Source organism: Coturnix japonica, chromosome 4, assembly GCF_054131305.1.
Source record: "Coturnix japonica strain WE chromosome 4, WE-NBRP24, whole genome shotgun sequence".
Classification (NCBI taxonomy): Eukaryota; Metazoa; Chordata; class Aves; order Galliformes; family Phasianidae; genus Coturnix; species Coturnix japonica.
Window position 1 is genome coordinate 50,758,163 of NC_140666.1, and position 17,935 is coordinate 50,776,097.

Consider the following 17,935-nt stretch of genomic DNA (forward strand, 5'->3'; position numbering starts at 1 on the left):
TTATGCTCATTAGCTTTTTTTCTCTGTACTTCTGGTTTTGCTCTTTTTTAAAAATTATTTTTATTTTTATTTAGTATTTTGTTCTGATGTCTTTCCAATATGTTACTTCTAGCCTCTCCAACTTCCTTACTGGGCAAGCTCAGCCAATAATTAGCTCCTTCAAATTGTTTCCTTAAAGCCATCTGCTTATTCTCTCCTATCTCTTGCTGCCTTCAGGCCTTGCAAGACTAGCAGCTGTTAGCTTATTAAAATCACAGGTACTGCATCTATTCATTTCCAGGACCAGTAGATCTCAAGGACTTGGCAAAAAAATAGACCTGAACAGTATCATCTTTTTGCTTTCTCCAACAAGCTGTTCCTTTTAATCAAGGCAACCCCATCACTTAATCAATGAACAATTCATAGACCATAAATTCTTTAATAAAGACTGAGATATAAACCATGTTATCCTTTACCTTTCAGAGACTCCTGGAATCTTGCCACTGATACAGTATCTTTCACATCCACATTCGATAAAAATCTTTTTTATAGACTTCCTGCAGGGAAAAAAAAAAAAAAACCTAATGAAATAAATATAGGTTGCCACAGACCTCACTCTGTTGTTCAAAAGTAGAAAGCTTCTTTTAGCCTCAACCTTACTTCTGTTTCTACTGTAATTCCAGTGCTACAGAAGGCACAGCATGAGCAACATAACTGACAACTTATAATTAAGCGGACATGGGAAGACCACAGAATTACAGATGTTGGAAGGGACCTCAAGTGATCATCGAGTTCAACAACCCTGCTAAAGCGTGTTCACTACAATAGGTCACACAGGTGGGCATCCAGACGGACCTTAAATATCTCCACAAAAGGAGACTCCACACCTCTCTGGGTAATCTGTTCCTGTGCTCCCTCACCACTACGGTAAATAAGTTTTTCCACGTGTTTGTATGGAACTTCATACATTCAAGATTTAGACCATTGTTCCTTCTCCTATCACTACATACCACTGAGAAGAGCCTGGCCTCATCTATGTCTCCCACCTCCCTTTAGATATTTATAGACATTTATCAGATCCCCCCTCAGTATTCTGTTCCCCAGACTTGAACAGACTCAGGTTACTCAGCCTTTCCTTGTATGGGAGATGTTCCATGCCCTTTATTATCTCCATGGCCCTCCACGGGACTCCTAGGAGATCTCTGTCTCTTATGAACAAGGGGGCCCAGTACTAGACATAGTTTTCTAAGTGTGGACTTATCAAGACAGAGTAGAGGTGGAAGGAGGTGATCCTGCTGCTGACCTCTCTTTTTTTAATACACCCCAGGATACCACTGCCCTTCTTGGCCACAAGGGCGCGCTGCTGGCTCATGACCTATCAGTTGTCCACCAGAACACCCAGGTCATTCACTGCAGAGCTCATCTCCAGCAGGTCAACCCCTAACCTGTATAGATGCATGTTATTCTTCCCCAGGTGCCCTTGTTAAACCTCATCAGGTTCCTCTCTCTGTCCAATTCTTAGTCTCTCCAGATCTTGCTGAATGGCAACGCAGCCTTCCAGTGTGTCAATCATTCCTTCCAGCTTAGTATCATCAGCAAGCTTGCTGAGAGTGGTCACTATACCTTCATTCAGGTCATTGATGACCAGACCAGCACCAACCTCTGGGGAATACTGCTAGTCACAGGCCTCCAACTAGACTCCATGCCACTGATGACAACACTCTGAGCTCTGCCAATCAGCCAGAGTGAATGAATCCCCACTTCTCTGTAATGGATGTATAAACTTTTACCACTGTGCACAGTTAGGGCAAATGTAACATCCATTCTGAAGGCGCTCTGTGATCATCTCAGTAATCATGACCCTTTTAGCTGCCTCCAATAAGAGACAGAAATACTGTCAAATTTGCTAGTGTGTTAGGTACTTCCCTTCGGCCATGCCAACATTTTTGGATGTATCGCCACCTAATGTGAAAAAAGATCTTGACACATCTGTGTTCCTTCACTCATGCATCTCTTTAGGAAAAATATTAAATCCAAACACAACCCAGAAAGATGCCTCTGCAAGCTTGGCAGTGTGTGAAATGGCCATACCAGAGGCCACTGAAAATCTACAGGAATTTATCAAAACATTAACACAGAAATGAAAAGCACAAAAGATGAGTCCCAATCTATCCATCTCTTACACAGTGTGGTTGATCTGTCCAAGGCTATCTGAGTAGAGACTGTAGTTTCATAACCTATATGGCAGTTCACAATGACTTCTCCAGTATTATCATCACTCTTTCACATTTTTTTCCAGCTATACCAATCATTTGAGGAAAAGGGGGAAGAACTTCACACATATTAACAACATTACTATGCCAGTTGTAAATGGCATAGTGTTTCATTTCTAGTAAGTCCTAGCATTGCATATACTTTCTTCCATTGCTTCTTTGCTCCTGAAATAATCTATATTAACAGAAGTGTTTCCTCAGCATCTTCTCATCGCATAGGAATAGTGTCCCATGGTGCTAACCCCTCTAATTTGTGTTCATGTCTAAAATCTTCTGATAAATTCTGGCCAAAGAGACAATAAGCTTGACATTGCGAGATATCCAGAAGCTGGTGCACTTTAATTAAGACCACTAGACAAACTATTAGTTTAACTAATAGGAATTAAATATGAAAGGACAAAATGCACCTACACTGGGATTTGTACTGGCCTAAACAACTTGACTTTTAAATCAGTTTAATTAAATCAGCATACCTTCCTTATAAATTCCAGTACAGGTAGCTACTTCCAATTGGTTAAACCATAAAAGCAAGCTCAACAGGACAGAGTGAACTATTTTATGTGCACAATGCACAGCCTTTTTAATTAGCAGTAAAGGCCTCATTCTGGAGCAGTCTTCTCTTATTAATATACACAGAGAAGAATTAACACAGAAGACAGAAAGCAATATCTGGAGATGTTATTGCACTGTGTAATACATGGATTCAATGACTGAGAGACGGTGAATGCACACTGTCAAGAGACTGACTACTTCTGAAACAAGAGAAGTCATTCAGGAAGTATCACCTACCATTACAATGGCCATCAGATTTACAAAGCAGTCAAGACCAATTACAGACGAATGATAAGAAAAAAAGCCTCAAGGCCACACATCATTATTTTAGTATATTGAATTTTGGTATGTCAGGAATGTACATTGCTCTTCACATTCTGTTGCAAGAATGTAGCTCATCCTTTTATGACTCTTGCCTCTTTGGTCATATGTAAGTGTACACAACCATAAACCTAAATAGCAGTTCAGTATTCATGTTATACATATACACGCAGCCAATCTATATGAACCCAAATATCTATTCATAGATGTGTATGTGCAGTGAAATGTGAAAAAACAGTAAGGTGAAATGAAGGATTCAAATCCAGACGCCAGAGAGCACGGTGTACACTGACTCTGTGTGCACACTTTGTTCTCAAAAAAAGTAACAGTATTTTATTTACCCTTTAGTATAATATCTTCTATTTGCAGTCTGGGAACACATATGTGACTAGTTATGAAGCTTAGTCAAATAACCTTGGTCAACTTTTTAAGTCACAGTGGTTGAACTGTATCTGAACCCAATGGCTATGAGGCTAAGTGAAGAAAAATACAAATAATAAAGAATATTCCTAGTTATCCCAGGAAATTTCACATTCCTGCTGATGATGAGCAGCTGACAAAATAAGTGGCACTGTGTGCAGCTACATTCTATGAGGAACATACACGGATAATTACGCAGAAAACTTTGCATCCATGCCAAGTCCTGCCAAGGAATAAAGATCACAGAATCATACAATAATTTAGGTTGGAAAAAATCTTTAATGTTGCTAACTCAAACCATCCACCTGACACTACATGTTCACTGCTAAATCATGGCCTAAGCACCACATCCTATCTCTAGGGCTGGAAACTCTGTATTCTCCTGGGTTGCCTGTTCCAATGCCTAAACAATTATTATTATTATTATTATTATTATTATTATTATTATTATTATTATTATTCCTAATATCTAATCTAAACCTCTCCTAAGGCAACCTGGGGCCAAGTGCCTCATGTCCTTCACCTTGCCACCTGGGAAAAGAAACCAAAGTCCTCCTTGCAGCAACCTGCTTTCAGGCAGTTACAGGGAGTGATCAGGTCTCCCCTCAGCCTAGTTTTCTCTGAACTGAACAGCCCAAGTTCCCTCAGTCACTCATCATATATGTTGTTTTCTAGTCCCTTCACTGACTTTGTTATTCTTGGCATGTACTTGAACAACTCAATATCCTTCTTATAGTAAAGTGGACAAAAACAAAGCACAGCACTTAAGGTGTGGCCTCAACAGCACAAGGGGACAAGCCCTTCCCTAGCACTGCTGCCTGCAAATTTCTGATGTAGAGTGGGAACCATTGGCCTCTTTGGCCACGTGGGCTCACTGCTGGCTCACATTCAGCTGGCTGCTGATCAGCATCACATCCCCCATGTCTTTGTCTTCCCCAGCCTGCAGCATAGAGTTTTTGAGACCAAAGTGCAGGACCCAGCCTTCAGTCTTTCTGAATTCCCTGTAACTGGATGAGGCCCATTGATCTAGTCTAGCCAGATACTGCTACAATGGTCCTTCGTCTCCTGTGTTGGTTACAGCAGTGCAGGTGATAGCAGCCTGCAGAGTTGCCAGTGATGGCCGTTATTTTCTTCACAAAGGCACAGAGTAAGAATGAAGATAAAAACAGCCACACTTCAAACTGACAGTTGTCTAGGTAAAGAACAGACAGGGGCAAAGAATGACGCCGTGAATCACCTCTCAGACAACAGGAGAAAACCTCTGCAAGAGTCTTCTCACAAAGATTCCTTTGCAAGAGTACCCTCCTGTGGCTTCTGACATAACAGGGAACAATGAAGTTGAGAGCACCTTGCTGTCCTTGAGACAGACTACACATTGGTTTACATTCGTAACCTTGGCCAGAAAAAAACAAGACTTGACCCTGAGAGAGAGCAGACATGCAAGCTAACTGCCTGATGAGATGCCACACCAGTCAACACACATGGGATCAAACAAGTACTTTCTGGTTTGAAAACATAAGCTGCTGTAGACCAAGCAGAAGAATCAGGGCTGTAGCTTACTCCAGAGAGGAAGGGGGCAGGAGAGAGAGCTCCTAGTCAATAGTATAGCCAATAGCCAATTTTTTAAGTTCTGACAACCAGATAAAGTAGATGGAAAATACTACATCAAACTCAGAAAGCAGGCATAAAATATGCTTAAAATCACAGCAAAATAAAATAACCAGAAGGGCACATGAAGCCATATGAACACTTCAGTCCATGTTTAGAATGGAGATATTACTGAATAACTCAGAGATGTGACTTTCATGCAATTATACTTGCCCTCTTTTAGTCAATCCTTTATCTAATCAAATATTCTATCAAAATTCAGGCTGCCTGCCCAACAGTTACGTCAACCAAGATCAGTCCATCAATCCCCTGAACAGCACATTCTGTCAAACTGCATTATTTTGTCAGGCATCAAATCACATTATGGGATGTCATCCTCCTTTGGCAGACAAATTAATGTTGAAGATAACACAGCTTCATGTTATTTTTAGGATTTGCAAGTTAAAAAAAACACACACACACACACAAAATAAAAACCAACCAACCAACAAACACCAAAACACTTTTAACTTTCAGTGTTAAGATATTCACGAATCTTCTAAGTGAACAGGGTGATATATAGGAAAGACAGTAGGACAGTTTTAAAATTACTATTATCTAATTAGCGTTCATTAAATACATTTCATTGCATTCATTCTACTTGATGTTCTACAAACCAGACACTAAATGGGGAAAAAGCGCACAGGAATGTTTTAGCTTAGGGGAGAGCAATATTCATTTAAATGTTCCACAGATAATACCCTGTAGGTCATCACAGGGACGACAGATACTGTACTCTTCAATAGAAAGCCACAGCCCACTAAGGGAAAAGGCTAAATTCATGCATTGCAAAGTCTTGAGTCAGGAGGAGGAGGAGTCTCATCAGGATTGTTATGATCCATGTTGTGACCCAGAAAAAAAACGGCATTTCCAAACCAGTTCTGCTGAAACTCAAACTACTGTTGGAGGAAAGTAACACAATCCTGGATACCTTTTCGAGTGATGAGGTAGTCTCACTGCTAATAAACATGTCAGTTCTATGCTGAATTTAAGTTTTAATACTTTCACCTACCAGGCTATCTGTAACCTTTATTTTGATAAATGCTTGACTTATCTCACTTTCTGGTTGGCTTTTTAAAGCTCATAGCTCCTCTGAAAGACCCATAATTTTTACCTGCTGTACCAAAGTTCTTTACCCAGTGCAGGCTGGTTGACATAAGGATAGCAGAGGCTGTCAGCTTGTTTTTGGGATGCATACAGAGCCGCCTCCTGATGGCAGCTGCCCCTTACTCCTCTTCTTCCTTTTTCTCTCTTCTTTGACAATTGCAATCCACTCACAGATTTCCCTAATCCTCAGGGTTAGTGGCAACCTTCCACTTGGCCCACTGCAAACGTTTTACTGCAGTCTGCGTATTTTTTGCTATTGAGAATATACACATTTTGAAGACCAAAGGTACCCAAAGCAACATATCTTTTCCACATGGTGATACATTGCTCTACTGCTCTCTGATCTACATGGAAGAAGTACAACCTGTTTTGTTTTGTTTTGTTTTGTTTTTAAACCAATCCTATATGCCAGATCTGACTTCAGATACATAAAGCCAATGGCAAATAAATACATAGTAGATGTACCACTACTTTCAACATGAATAATTAATAGATTAGGAAGGAAAGGATATATGAGGCACTGCTTGACCACGGTTTTCTGAGGGGTAAACTATACTAGTATCTCCAGTTTTTGCAGCCTTGCTGTTGGCCACCAAGATTATCAACTGTATTACTATGTTTTAACATAATTGTTGGCTTAGTGTGAATTCACTTATTTCTTGCAGTGAGAACACATTTACTATGCAACAGGACCTTTATTTATTTAGTTTCAACCAATGTAAAGAGCTTAAATGAAAGGTGGCCACTAACAGAATTGTTCTTACTGATGCACTGCTATATAATCAGTCCTAGAGTAAAAGCATATTAATTCATGCTATTAAATTATAGATTAAAAAAGAAGAAGAAGAAGAAAAAGAAGAAGAAAGGTCCTAGCTACATTTCAAATGGATACAATAAAGATAAGTCAGAAAAGTGTGTGTGAGACACAAAGGGCAACACACAGCAAAACAAAGCATTTAACCTTCACTTGATATTATCAGGCATTCTGCTATGCTACAATAGATACATTTTCATAAGCCTCGCACTGAGTATTTCACCCACTCTGATGGCTCATTCATAGTTTGAAAATGTTTTCTTTGACAAGTTTTGGATCCCTTCAAGAGATTAGAGTGATTTAAGTTAAAAGAGACCAGTGCTTTTCTTCCCTTCAGATAGAAGGATGCAAACGCAAAAGGCCTTTAAAGGTCTTTGTCCAAATCAGCTTTTTTCCCTTCCTGTTCTAGGCGAATCAGTCATGTCTCTGCAAATCCCACTTCCATTAACCTTTCAAGTACTGCTGACATTCTCGTACTGTAAGTCTCTTGCACCATATGTCAAGAAACAGCTGACATATCCTTTAAAGTCTCTCTTGCTTTATATCTTGATTATTCTGGTTAGTTTGCAGGTCAGATGACTGGGAATATTAAACTGAAGATTAATTTACCATTTCAAAATTAATTCCCAGGCTCAAATGATTGCTTTCCATCTCTAACTCTGTTCACTTCTCAAAAGTTAAAGAGTAGAGGCAATTCTTGCAAAAGCAATAATAATGTAGTAGTGATACAAGACCCAGAAAATTGCCTGCTTAAGTATGAAAATGGGAAGGAGGTTTATCTTTGAGCACTGCAATTTTTTAGACTATTTAAATGGTTGCTTTAACCCGGCAGAAGTCCACACTGTTGCTGAACTGGGCCTAAGTGCCTCCTGCTTCCCTACCACAGCTGCTCCTCCTCGCCCCTAGGCTTACATCAGGGCTATAAAAGTTGGTCTAGCCACATGCTAACCATCATCAGTGCTGGTGCAGGGAGCTGCGAGGAATGCCCAGGGCAGAGAGGCAGGCGAAGCTGCTGCTTTCAGCACTGTGCATGCTTAATAGTAGTATCTACACATAGAAGCTGCCTGAACTCTGACATGTTCACTTCTATCGAAAAAGATTTACTGAATCAATATCAAAGCCAGGAGCAGGATTTTCAAAGCTCTCAATTACCTAAGAAAGTGGACATTCACAAAGGTCATAGAAACACGTGCCCTAGACACCTTAAGAACCAGACTTGGAAGAGATGCCTCTGCACATTTGCAGTCTTTCAATCTGTAAATAGATATTTAAATTTAGTACATTTTAAAACTTTTTTTCTAAGACTTTTTTGTTTTGTTTTGTTTTATTGTCTCAACATAAATTCATTGCTAAGGTGAAATGTTAAAAACAGCATTTACAGCAAATAATAGAAAAAGAAGCACATTTGGGGGCTTTCTCAAGTGAACCCTTCCAATGACAATGAGCAGGATTGCTGCTTCATGGAAAGAAAATAAAAGATGCCTTACTATGAAAACAGCCGGTACACAGTCTTGTTTTACAGTCTCTGCTTTGGCTCAAGGGATGAGTAATCCAAAATGGAATAATCCAAAATGAAGTCATTACTGTTAATAAAATGATAAGATGGATGTTTGCTGTACTTATTTTGGTATTTATATGTGGTTTAGGAAGTATGTTACCTAACATTTCTTCTCAAAATGATGCTTTTTGAGATGATGTAGCAATGTAAGGAATTGAGTTTAAATTCCTTGTTCTTTGCAAAGCCTTACAGTGAGCTAAGACCATCAGCTTTGCTATCAACAGAGTAGAAACGTAACAGAGTAATATGCTTACAGTTGTTTTTTGTCAGTTATAAATATCAGTATTTCTTATATTCTACTGCTGGCTGACTCACAGGAGAGATGCTGATCTCCTGTTCTCTGATAGGCATAATCTGATTTTTCACATTTCTGTAAATATGATAAAAATAAAACCCAATATATCTCATGTGACAATTCCCTGTTGCTATAAGACTCCTGCTGGCCATCATAGCTAAGAATTAAAGGAAAAAAAACAAAATACAAACAACAAGAAGAAGGTCCCTTTCAGCAGATACCAGGAGAAAACCTGAAGCGAACCTGGTCAAATAAGTCAACAGCAGGAAAGTAAAACTGTATAACACACCAAAGAGTAAAAGGGCAAAATCATGGCAGCAAATTAGACAAAACTTACTAGAAATGTTAATCTTGTTTTCTTCCTTCACTGTGAAAAACTAACACAAGTGAAGACTGTATGTGCTGCGTTACGACTAATCAGTTACCCTGATCTAACAAATCCTTGTTAGAGCTTTGATTTCTCCTTGTTTAAAACATCTTCTAACAGCAAACATGACAGTGTTAAGTATTGAAAGAAAGAGACATGCAGAAGGATTATTTAAGATCACGCTACTGAGATTTCAACATCATTCTAGTCATATGCTCAGGAGCAGGAGACAGATGGTTGGAGTTAATATCAAATAAGACCAACCAGAAAATATATATATTTAATTCCCATATATTAGCATTTAAACTCTCCAGCAATGCACCTATTAACTAAGTCTTAGTGGGATCAATTTGTCTTTTAGACATAATTTAGTATAGCAATTATATAGGACTGCCAGTAAGCCTTTTGTAGTACTATTTTGGGAGTAGTTAAAATTTAGGATGTTGCATCCTAAACATAAAGGGATAGAAATTCCTCCCCCCACCTCTTTGCCATGTATGATATTTGACTACCTTGTTTCCATTGATTTTAAACGATTTTACACCTGAAGAGATTATATCTATTTTCATTTTACTTAATACATGAGCTCCTATTGCAGGAAGGCAGCCATCACATAACTAATCCCACTGAAGCAATAGGTATTAAATCCTTCATAGCAATGAGTTATAAATGAGAAAGGATTATTTTCTGATATCTATCTGATACTGGTTGAGTGTGTGTATTAAGAAGAGATCAGGCTCCAGCTTTTTATTACTTTGTATGACTTTTATGATTGCCCAGGCTTAGTAGTGTTCTACAACCAAACAAAAATAATACCAGTGAAGAAAGCAAGCAGTTAATTAAGTTCTTACTCAACAAAAGCAAATAAACTCCATGGCACACTGCACAGGCTAAAGCAGGCTTCCACTACCATACATCCAGTTGATGTGCTGATATATTAAAACTAATCCTTCATTCAGGAAGATTTTGGCATCTGCATCAGAGAAGCACTGTAAGAGATGCTTGACATACATTTTTAAAACACTTCTGCATCTTTCCTTGTTGTTGTTGTTAGGCTTTCTAACCTGAGGTCTCTATTCCTGAGACTCTAAGCCTGTATGTCTGAGTTAATTGCAAGTATACATCTTTATTTAAAGGAAAACAAAAAAGCAATACCAATTTCTAAGTTATCTCCAAAAGCTAAGGAGAATGTGCAAACAGAAACCTCCAGGAGAAGAACTCAGGAACATGTTATGGATAATAGAGGCTAAATTGCCTAATATTTTCAGAGAAGCCTCAGAGTGAATCAAACCCACTGAACTGGGGTCACATAAACAAGAACAGAATAAAATAATAACAGTGTCCTGCTGGATGTACTGGTTATGATCATGCACAGGAGCTTCACACGCTGCTCCTATAGGAGGGTGCTTCAGTGTGGAAGTGCCTGAATCAAAAGTACTAACTTTTTGAAAAAATAGTAATAACAGACAAACCTGAAATAAAATAATAACAATAACAACAATAATATTAATACTAATAAAAAGGAACACGATCCAATCTGGTATTGTAAATCTTCCATGTGAAAAAAGAAATCTACAAAACCATGACACCATGAAGTCAGCATCTTCCTTCTCTCATCAGACTGATAAGTTCCTGGATTGATTGCCATAGAACTCACTGGGTATTGAGGTGCGACACTGGTGGGCACCTCAACACCACAAAGCTGCTACCTCACTCCCCTCAACCAAAGCTAGACAGGAGAAGGAGAATCTTTGGGGTAAAAAGTTAGGAAACTTACGGGTTGAGATAAAGGCAGTTTAATAAGAAAAGGGAAAAGAAAAAATAGAAAAGAAAAAAAAAGACTTAACGCACAATGCAATTGCTCACCAGCAATCATTTTAACAGTGCTGACATTGTTTTCTCTTACTTTCTGGCTAGGCTGTTATGAAGTGTCCGATACTCGCGGTCATCAGAATGTTGAGGAGAGAGAAACTCCCTTCCAGCCAGAGTAGGGAGCAGAGGGTGAAGGAGACGTATTAAAACTGCCCTCAGAGAATGCAGAAATGTTAACAGCTTTCAAACATGACCTTCTATGGCAATTTTCCAGGTAATCAATTTTTTTTCAGAGACCACGTATTTATGTAGTATGTGTTTCATTATCTCTCTAGAAGCCTGTCTAAGTAGCTGCACTGCTGTTAACTCCACTTTTTGCAGTACTTGCTCTGGCATTCAAACCTGACTGAGATGGTTTAACCTTTGGTGATTCATTCTGGCACTGAAGTCAAATGAATTCATAGTGTTCCTTCTTGACCAGACCTCAGCATAACAGCACAAAGCTTTGGTCAGGTTCCCTCTGCCAAATGTGAAATGCCTGTTATGCGTATCTATACCTGAAATAGCTTATCTACACCTCCCTCTCACAGAGAAACGAGTGCTTTCAGGGTGACGTACATTTAACTCATAATACGTATCTGAAAGAAATCATCAGATCAACAGGGTTCAAATACTGTTTCTCTCTACCAGCTACAAAAGCAGTCAGTATGAATGCCTCTGATGTCAGTATCTGTAAACAGTGAGCTCCATCTCTTGTCCTGCAGTCCCAAGGGTTATGAGATGCTAGCTTTTATGCTCAGCTCAGCCAGAAAGTCAGAATAACCTGGAGGCAGCAAGAGATGTAATATTCCAAGGGGAGCATGAGGATGATACAATGGTAGAATCAGCCGCAAAGTACTTAAGAATCTTTAATAAAGTGATCCTCTGTTCTCTGTTACATCACTGATCTTGACGGGCTCTGTATGAAGAATATGAAGTGCTGCAGAAGCTAACATCACAGCTTTATGAAAAAATACACAAGTTCATTTTTAGTGAAGTATTATCCTGCATATGCAGACTCTAGCACAAACTGATCATTTACTGAAACTTTACTGAAAGAGATTCACAGCTAATGCTCATTCATTAGGGACAGTGAAACAGTAAGAACCGCAAGCACACTACCTGTCTGACCTTGACCACTGAAGTTGTCGCGCTACGCCCCAAGGCTGTCCCCAGAGGAGGTTTGTAGGGAGCAGTAAACATACTGTAAATTCACTGAAATCCTTGCACAGTAGCTTCCTGGACAGAAAAGCTCTAAATGAAGACAAATCTGCTTCAGGATTTTACAAGGGTACTCACAAAGTTATGATCTGCAAGGTTTTGTTCTATTTTCAATTAAATGAAAGGCAAAGTATTGATTCCTTCTTCCTCAGGAATTACTATTTGCCCTGTTCAAGGAACTGCATCTATTCAGTGAGTTTAAACTGCTGAGGAAAGTAGATAAACCATTAATAACATGAATGTAAGAGTAATCTAATGGATTCATTGTAATCTACATACGCACATAAAAATACATTACAACCCACTAATTCTCAACCTAAAGCATGTGTTTTGGTTTATAGAACCTCATTCAATTTAATTGTAAACTCATAAAGCAATCTTTTTTCTCCCTGCCGCTGTACAGAATGAAAAGGTGATACCTACACACCCATCCTTTTGTTTCAGGTAGTCAACTTTCCTGAATGCCAATTAGGGTCTCCTTCAAAATAGAAAAGAAAGGAATACTAAAGGAGCATCATAAATTATTCATGCCTGTACCCCACCTAGGATGCTGGGGCCTTAAGGAAGACTAACTGTAAAACAAATCACGCTCACAACAAAACATGGATAGTAAAGAATTATCTTCTATTATTTCCTCAACCTGGATTTACCACACACATAGACATTACGATCAAGTGGATTATCTAAGTTGATGACTTGCCTAATACTAACTAAAAACTAAATTGCCCTTTATTTTCATCAGATTTTCACCTGAATTGAAGCAGATTTTGACACTGAATCCTGACCCACCCAGATCTAGCCAGCCATCTCTGCAACGAGCAGTGTTTAAAAAGCACTATACTGCTAGTAATAATGTATTTCTAAGCAGAAATACATTATACGCAGGATTGCACTCTAAGACATAGAATTCGTAGAAGGATTCCAGAGCAGTTAAAGCTCCACGGGTCATAAAGACTTATATTTTGCAGGAATCAGGGGCTTATACAGATTGTAGGTTAGGAGGAAAGCAATATATCATACACAAAATAAAGACTAAAGGAAGAAAATGAAACCCTACTGCAGGGACTAAGAAGTCTTCCTACCCATCCTGTTACTATTACTACATATTAGTTTGCTGAACTGCAAACATGTACTGTAGCACTTCTTTTGATTCAATCTTATTACTAGCTATGAAAATCTTCTTCTACATAATTACCTGAAATTTAAAAGAATGGCACAGAAAATCACAGAGAAGAGCCGAGAAAATAAAAGGCCTTCCTTGCTAGTACCTGTTAGAAAACACAACCTCATCCAAATACCCACTACTTTATTTCTATATATACCAAATTTGTTTGTCATTTCAGTATCTTAGTCAGCCATCTGCTGAACTGCTTTTTTACAATTCCATTGTCAGGGACTTAGTTCCACATTCTTGATTTTATTTTTTAAACAATGACCACTAATCTAAACCAGCAGGTGCATATTTGAGTTTTAAAAAAGCTAAATGGACAAGACTATTTCCATGATTTATATTGGTAAAGTAACCTTGTTTCTCTGATGACCTCAGAAGAGCAAACACTAGTTCTGAATATGCAAAAACACAACTGCTCCCCGTGTGCCAGCATAACCCCATTTAAAGTCCTTCATCTGACAGTACGCAAACTGTATTCCACATTGCAGCTCATTCAGAAAATGACCCCACATGTATTTTGCACTTGCCATTTAAAATTTGGAAAGAAATTTGTTACAAAGCCCAGTGCAGCAAAAGGAAGCACTCGCATGTAACCAGAAGAGTATATAATAATATGAAAAGTTCTGTAACATTGTAGTTTGAACTCCCAGATTAAATCTGAAGGGAGAAACTCCCATTGAAAAAAATCACCTAATGGTCCTCTAACACAAATCAAAACTGCTGGAGATCACAGAATCATAAGGGTTGGAAGGGAGATCATTGAGACCAACCCCCCTGCTAGAGCAGGTTTCCTATACTAGGTCACACAGGTAGGTGTCCAGGCAGGTCTTGAATATCTCCAGAGAAGTAGACCCCACCACCTCCCTGGGCAGCCTGTTCCAGTGCTCACTCAACCTCACTGTAAAGAAGTTCTTGAGCACATTCATGCAAAACTTCCTATGCTCCAGTTTCTGGCTGTTTCCCCCTGTCCTGTCTCCAAACACTGCTGAAAAGAGTCTGGCCTCGCCAATTTGCCCCCCTTATAGACCTGGATGACAGGGGTTCAGAGCATCTTCTCCAATCCCTACTCAAGCAGGGACTCTCGAAGCTAGACCACATTCAGAGGCTTTTGAAGATCTCAGAGAATTGAGTCTTCTTCCATGTCCAAACACAGTTGTTTTAGGTTTTGCTTCAATAATGGAGAAGAATGCAAAGTAGATACTCAACAAGAACCTGTGGGTGTTCCCATCCCTGGAGCTGCTCAAGGCCAGGCTAGATGGGGTCCTGGGCACCCTGATCTGGTGGGGGACAACCAGCCCATGGCAGGGGTTTGGGGCTGCTTGGCTTTAAGGTTTCTTATAATCCAACCATTCTGTGATTCTATGATTGTATGAGTCTAAAATATCTATGACAAAAAATGCTAGAAATAATTAGAATCATAGAACAATTTCTAGTCAAAAATCAGACAAGTAGCTCAATTTTCCTTCTTTATGATTACTACCTCTCTGATAAAAAACATGACTGGAGAACAGCCCATTACTGTGTGTTCATGCTCCCATGTTGTAAGTACCAAGACTGCTCAGGTAGGCAAGACATCAGCTAGAAGCTTGCTGCTACTAATGCAAAGCAGGATGGATGTAATAACTTCTTGGATTGTCTATAAAAATGGAAATTTATCAGAAGGCATTTTGTAAACACACCTTGGCCCATGCATTATTTAGCAGTTGGCTAACCCTGCTCAGCGGTACCTCTCTGGCAATATTCAGTGCAGATGGGTAACTTTACCTGGCACTTAAAAGAACCATCTCAATTTCATAAATAAATCAGGTACATTCTAAAAGGCTGGCATTTGCTTTTTGCACTCTACAGTGGCTTAATATCTAGAAGCAATCTCACAGTTTAAATTAAAATGTTACTACCACAGGGTTTCTTTGAGAAATGATCCAGTTTTGTTACTGTGAAGTCCCACATTTGAAGGGATACATATTATAGAGATGCATATATAATGCCTTTAATTGCTAAAACTAAACAGAACATCCTGATTTGGTACAGATACCCAAGTTCCATTAAGGAAGATCCTGGTTCCACACAGCACCACCCAAAATTCAAACCCTGTGCCTGAGAGCATTGTCCGAATTCTTCTTGAATTTGGCAGACTTGGGGCTGAGACCATTGTCCTGGGGAGCCTGCTCCAGTGCATGACCGCCTAGGAAGAAGCTTCTCCTAATCCCCAGCCTGCCCTTCATCTTACCTGAAAAAAATTTTCTTTGTATCCCTATAAATGATACTATCCAACACATTGGCCGTGAAGACCCTATAATCAGAACCAGACCAATTTGCAGCAAGTACAGCATTAAAACTCCCATCTCCCACATTCTGTGCTAAGCTGCTTCGTGTCCACCCAAGCAAAGATTTTTCACAGTAGTTTATTGATCTCTAAGTATAAGCAGCTCACGTCTTATGCTGTAACCGAGCAGCCCCCTGTCCACTTTGTGAAACATCAGCTGTCAGTTTAAATGGTTTGTTTTGATCAAACTAATGTAAAATAGAAGCTTTCATTAATGGATCCGTCAGCTTCCCCACTGTTGCAGTGATTAGATATTGAGTTTTCAGAGTATTATTAGAATGCACTTTTCTTTCAAAGCATTAGACAGTTAATTTGGGGTTTGCAATTTTTGCAAAGACACTGAGTAGAGCTTTTTCCAACAGTAACTTTTTTTTCCCAACACATACGAAACATCAGTAAGAGGAAGCAACATTAAAAGCAGACTTTCTTTCCTACAACCCTGGTTCAGGGAATACTCAGAAAGCATACTGAAGATATGAATGGGTTGAGGACACATTCTTTTGCTGTTGTTGTTTTTTAAGAGCATTCACAAATTCAAACACAACAACAACAAACACAGCTCTGGGAATAAGAATGTTTTAAGTTCAGATCCATTCGTTTTTGCAGGCTCTATCTTCCTGGTACCTATACAGAAAAGAATATATATATATATACAGAAAGCAAAGAGGAAGGACTGAAAAAGCCTTTCACCCATGTTTACTATCAATCTGTGGAAAAGCACACATGGAAAAATCAGTCGCTATTTTCTCCTTTTCCACGAGTAAAAAGACATCTCTCCTGTCAGCACCACCTGATAACTGAGTAGAAATGATTTCTAACCTTGCCAAGTATCAAACATATCAGACAGTAAAGAAAGGGATGCATGGTACAAGAGAGACAGGGAGACTGAGCTCCTCACCTGTACGATACCTTCCTGTAATCTACACCTACTAGTATGAACTATAACAAAACACTCTTTGAAATACTTTGGTTTGCAATGATCCAATCAAAAAGGAAACATTTCACTACGATCCGCTGTCTGCAAGAGGCTGTTCAGAATTGTCTGTACCTTAAAGCACTATAATTTAGTGCTGGTATAAATCAGTGCAGACCACAGAGGTGGAGACTTCCACGTCAGTTGGGCTATTTTGATTTCAAACAGTTATAAATCTCACCATGAGCAAATTTAAGCACACAAACAGAATTTTATAAGGAAACACTGTAGTTGTACATATGTAAAACCAAGCATACGCTACTTCCTGGCACAGTTATGTAATGGAGGAGGAAATCTCTCATAGCAATCCTGAAGGCATGTAGCTCTTTCTTTACTAAACATTTTTATGTCTATGTAAGCAGACACAAGGCTGTTTCCTTAGCTCAGTCATACAACTCCTATTGATCTTAAGGAGCTTTAGTACTAGCCCAGAGTTGATGTTTAGTGATCTCCCAAAGCAGGTAAGTTACTATGGCTGACTGAACTACTGTCTATGAGCTCAGATGGAAGACTGAAAAAATACATACGTATGTATTTTAGACCATCCCAAATAGACAGGGCCTTCTTTTGCAGTTTGCAGTAGGGGGCCTGATTTGCAGTGGGGTTAGACTAGATCTCTAGTGGGACCTTCCAACCCCTGCAATTCTGTGATTTTGCCCTTACTGAACCTGTTTTAGTTCCAAATTACAAAAGACTAAAAGCTAGCATAACAAAATGTTATGTGTGTGCCCCGGTGGCGCAGTGGTAGGAATGCTGCTTTGCAACACCGGAGGGCCAGGGTTCGAATCCCCCTGTGGCGCAAGTGGTAGAAGTGCCACTCTGCTACACAGAGGCTCGAATCCCAGGGGTTGGACTCGATGATCTCTAAGGTCCCTTCCAACCTGCATGATACTATTACCTATTACCTATTACTATCTGATGGGAGTTATTATGCTACAGTAACATCTTCATTTCAGATCATATATCAGATTATCGAGTGCATATCATTCTTTTAAGTGGTTACATAAACTTCATTACAGCCCCCAAATACACTAATTGTCCAGAAGAAACATTTTTGCAA

The 17,935-nt window shown here is 39.2% G+C and overlaps 1 long non-coding RNA gene across 1 annotated transcript in view; it reads right to left on the reverse strand.

The window, feature by feature from the left end:
* Positions 1-455: 455 nt before the first annotated feature.
* LOC107313497 (uncharacterized) overlaps positions 456-17,935 on the reverse strand; it is a 133,044-nt gene continuing 115,564 nt past the window's right edge. Inside the window, exon 4 of the long non-coding RNA XR_001555014.3 lies at positions 456-536. This is a non-coding gene — a long non-coding RNA (uncharacterized LOC107313497). The remainder of the gene's footprint in view (positions 537-17,935) is intronic.